Source organism: Zea mays, chromosome 6, assembly GCF_902167145.1.
Source record: "Zea mays cultivar B73 chromosome 6, Zm-B73-REFERENCE-NAM-5.0, whole genome shotgun sequence".
In the NCBI taxonomy this organism is placed as follows: Eukaryota; Viridiplantae; Streptophyta; class Magnoliopsida; order Poales; family Poaceae; genus Zea; species Zea mays.
Genome location: NC_050101.1, coordinates 27,500,902 through 27,505,938, shown reverse-complemented (window position 1 = coordinate 27,505,938; position 5,037 = coordinate 27,500,902). Strand labels below are relative to the sequence as shown.

General features: G+C 52.4%; 1 pseudogene; it reads right to left on the bottom strand.

The window, feature by feature from the left end:
- Positions 1-644: 644 nt before the first annotated feature.
- On the bottom strand, positions 645-1,571 carry LOC103629110 (uncharacterized; annotated as a pseudogene).
- Positions 1,572-5,037: the final 3,466 nt, after the last annotated feature.

Below are 5,037 nucleotides of genomic sequence, written 5' to 3'. Positions count from 1 at the left end.
ACTTAACTCGGGGTGACCACTATGCCCTACTAACGGAGCAATCGGCTTAAGTCGGCAATGACTTAAGGCGGTGCGACATGCTCACACTTACCTAACTCGGGGTGACCACTATGCCCTACTAACGGAGCAATCGGCTTAAGTCGGCAATGACTTAAGGCGGTGCGACATGCTCACGCTTACTTAACTCGGGGTGACCACTATGCCCTACTAACGGAGCAATCGGCTTAAGTCGGCAATGACTTAAGGCGGTGCGACATGCTCACGCTTACTATACTCGGGGTGACCACTATGCCCTACTAACAGAGCAATCGGCTTAAGTCGGCAATAACTTAAGGCGGTGCGACATGCTCACGCTTACTAAACTCGGGGTGACCACTATGCCCTACTAGCGGAGTAGTCGGTTTAAGCTGGCGCTGATTTAAATTGGCACGGCACGCTTGGCACGTTTGCAATCACCCATCTTAGGGCAACTTCTATGCCCCATGATGAAATTTCAAAACCATCACACTGCATTTACTTCTACAAATGTAGACACTGTTGAATTCTAAACAATGGGAAAACAATAGTAGCATTCAGTACAAAAAAGTGTCCTCTAACAAAACATCCGAGCACATTAACCATGTGTTCAAAGCATGCAATGCTTTCTATTTGGCAATTTTCTTCTCAGGAGCAACCGACGAAGAGGGGCGACTTGAGGAATCAGGAGCGGCGTTCACATCTGCCGTTATGTCGTCAGGAATAACCACACCAGGTCTCCTCATCAGGATCCGCCCCACGCAAATAGCTTTATCCATAGCTTTATCGCACTGGGCCCTCAGAGTAGCAGAAGTCTCTTCAGCAACCTTGACAGCCAACCGAGCGGTTTCTAGCTCCTGGGCGACGGATTTCTTGGAAGCACGCAGATCCTTGATGACAGCATCTTTGGTCGACACCAATTGCCTGAGGCGAATCACATCGTCCAAGGATTCTTGCAGCTTATAACGATGATTATCTAACTCCTCCCTGGTGAAGCGATGACTCCTCTCCAAGATGGTCAATGAATTGCTGGCGTCGCGGTATAGCTTGTCAAGGTTGTCACGAGAAGTAGTGAAGGCACACTTTTCTTCCTACAGACAAGAATCAGTTTCTCCAAACGTCAAGCAAGCAATAAGAACACAGCAAAGCCAAGATTCATAGGTCACCTTTTCCGAGTTGAGCTAAACATGGAGAGTAGAGTTCAGCGTGTTAACATCATTCAGAGAAGCAGAAACCCGGGCCAGTTCAGTCTGACCTTGAGAATATTTTTCTTCAAGAACAGAGCACCGCCGGGCTAGTTCAGTCTGACCTTGAGAATATTTTTCTTCAAGATCAGAGTACTGTCGAGCCATATCTGTCAAGAAACAGTCAAGCAAATGTGTTAAAATAAAAAGCAGATTAATCAGGTAGCCAAAAAAGGAAGCAAAAGAGCACTGACCGGCATTTGCCACCTCCAAATCAGATACACGCCACTGAAGCTGCACTGGATTCCAACGCGCCAGAGAAAAAGCTCCTTCTGGGACAGAGGCACCCTGCAACTTCAGCCGACTAGACATCTCATCAACCAACACCTGGCATTAAAAACAGACAAGCATGAGAACAAATTATCTGCCTGGTTAAAGTCAGACCAGAAGAAACCAAAATACCTGGAGGTTGGAGAAGAATGAGGGAACCCCCAAGTCGTGAGAGGTCAACTGATGGCTCAGCGAAGGATCACCAACCGGAACAACTCGCAACGAATCAGCAGGAACCAATTCAGTGTCATCAGCAGAACCTAGAACTCTGTCATCGGGTGCGCTGGCCTCTAAAGCGACTCCTTGACCGAAGGCTTGGGCTATCGCCATGCAACCAGAGTGTGGAGAAGAAGACCCTATGTGAACATCCATGGAAGTGTGGGAGGGAGAACCCACTCGGACACCCTCGGGGGCTGCGTCACAGCTCGCGTTACCCATCCGAGCCGGATCATCTCTGGCAACACCCTTAGGGGCTGGGTAAGCGCTAGCGCCATCCATGGGGGTCGAGTTCTCTGCAACAGCCACCTCTAAGGCTGAAGGACCCTCAGTCACTTCCGTGGGGGCAGAGCAATCCAGACCAGCCACCTAACCCTCAAGACCGCGCTCTAAGGTCGATGAGGCGCGGGACACTGCCCGGGATGACCCCAACCCGGCATCGGGCACATCAGCACAAACAACCATCGCGCAACCATGTGCCGGCTCCGACAACAGATCTTCTGGAACCATGTCTTCAAGAGTTTGATCAAAGTTCGCCAGATATAATTCTTGCAGACCAATGAGGGAAGACAAGGCAGGAGAAGGAACACCACTACTTTCCCCACTAGCTATGTAACGCCGACTGTTCTTCCGAATCAGAGGGATTTCATCCTCTTCTTCATCATCTTCATCAACAACACGGACAGTACACCTATTGAGTTCAGCATTAGTCGGGTCACACCCATTGGGGTCAGCTTCAGCAAATTCAGGCACTGGCACTTCCTCAGCAACAGGAACAGAAGGACCGGCACCCTGATCCAAGCTAGACAATCGACGAAGACGTCTCTTCTTCTTCTGCCCCTCAGCAGGAGAAGTGGGTTGATCGGCTCGGCGAGAACGTTTCGGGCGAACATTGTCGGACCTCTGAGCGTCCAAAGCTTTGCCGGCCTCAGGGATGGGCGCCACCACCAGTGTTTCAGCAGGAGCGACATCAGAAGAATCCTCAGCTAACATATCCAGCATGGCACTTATCTCTGCGTCACTTGGATTCAAAGGCACCTCAAAATGAATCTGCCTCTCGTCGTCAGGAATCTCTCCGAGTGAGGCAACCAAAGCACTAACTTCTTCAGGAGAGGGTCGCACTCTAAGGCCCAAACCGCTATCACCAGTAGGAGGATTTGACACGAAACTGGTAAAGGCCTGGGAAGGAGGCAGATTCCAGGCCGAGTATGCAACAGGAGCGCCGATGTTCGACACCTTGTCTCTGAGTATCATCTCGAGCCGGCTCACCAAGTCCACAGCAGGAATTCTTCTGTTAGTTACCCGGGTTGAATCAGCCAAGCCTCGATACTGATAGGCCAGATACGCTCTGTCTTTCAGCGGCTGAATGTTCTTGAAAACAAAGTCAGCGACCACAGCTTCTGCAGTCATACCCCTTTCTTTCAACAATCCAACCTCAGCTAGCAGAGCCCCTGCCTCAGCCACCTCCTGGTCCGTGGGAGACTCGGTCCAGCTCGAAGTGCGGACATCCGGCTGTCTCCCTGACCGTGGGGGGAGGGAATTCCCATGATTCTCCATGATGAACCATTCCAGGCACCATCCCTTGATGCTATCCTTGAGTGGGATGTCAAGGTAGTCAGTCTTCCTCCCACGGTGCATCTCCAAGCTCGCACCCCCCACCAGCTGGTGCTGCCCTCCAGCCATCCCAGGCCTACAGTGGTACAAATACTTCCAAAGGCCAAAGTGGGGCAAAACACCAAGAAAGGCTTCGCATAAATGAACAAAAACAGAAACTTGAAGAATGGAATTGGGGTTCAGATGGGTCAGATTTAAGCGATAGAAATCAAGGAGACCGCGGAAGAAAGGAGAAATGGGAAGAGCAAGTCCACGGATAAGAAAAGGAACGTAAATGACGGATTCGTGGGTGTCTTCTATCGGAACAGTGACCCCACGACAGATCCGCCACGAACAGAGCTCCTTCGGAGGAAGAACTCCGATGGAAACGAGATGAAGAAGGTCGGATTCAGAGACAACAGACATATGGTTACCTGCGAAAGGCAACTGACTGTTGGGATCGATGGAGGGAATGATTGCGACAGACAAACTCGAAGCTTTCCGCTTAGGCGCCATCTCAACCTCGCTAGCAAGCGGAGCGGAAGCAATATTGCAGGAAAGCAGAGAAAGCCTAGATGCAGAAAAGCAGAAACTAGGGCACGGAGCGTGGAGGCATGCGACAGTGCAGTACATATGGGGTTTTCCCGGGCCAGAGGCCATTTCTAAAAAGTGCCCAGTCATCACCCAGTCGTTATTTCTAAAACGCTGGCGTGCCATGTCATCACCCAGCCGTTATTTCTAAAATGCTGGCGTGCCATGTCATCACCCAGCCGTTGTTTCTAAAACGCTGGCGTGCCATGTCATCACTCAGTCGTTATTTCCAAAACGGCCGACGCGGCCCAAATTGACTCAGTTGTTGTTTCTAAAAACGTTGGCGTTATCTGACTTCACTCGGCCACTACTTTCAAAGTGGCCGACGCGATCCATTATCACTCGGCTGTTACTTCTAAAACACCAACGTTGCCAGTAACCGCTCGGTCGTTATTTCTAAAACACCGACGCGGCCCGCTGTCGGGGACCATAATTAGGGGTACCCCCAAGACTCCTAATCTCAGCTGGTAACCCCCATCAGCACAAAGCTGCAAAGGCCTGATGGGCGCAATTAAGGTTAAGGCTCAGTCCACTCAAGGGACACGATCTCGCCTCGCCCGAGCCCAGCCTCGGGGAAAGGCAGCCGACCCTAGAGGATTCACGTCTCGCCCGAGGGCCCCCTCAAGCAACGGACACACCTTCGGCTCGCCCGAGGCCCAGTCTTCGCAGAGAAGCAACCTTGGCCAGATCGCCACGCCAACCGACCGTATTGCAGGAGCATTTAATGCAAGGATCGCCTGACACCTTATCCTGACGCGTGCTCTTCAGTCGACAGAGCCGAAGTGACCGCAGTCACTTCGCCGCTCCACTAACCGACCGGACAAGAAAACAGCGCCGCCTGCGTCACTCCGACTGCTGTGCCACTCGATAGAGTGAGGCTGACAGTAGCTAAGTCCAGCCTCGGGCGCCATAGGAAACTCCGCCTCGCCCGACCCTAGGGCTCGGACACAGCCTCGGCCTCGGAAGACGGTCTCCGCCTCGCCCGACCCCAGGGCTCAGGCTCAACCTCGACGCTGGACGACGGACTCCGCCTCGCCCGACCCCAGGGCTCGAACACAGCCTCGGCCTCGGAAGACGGTCTCCGCCTCGCCCAACCCTAGGGCTCGGG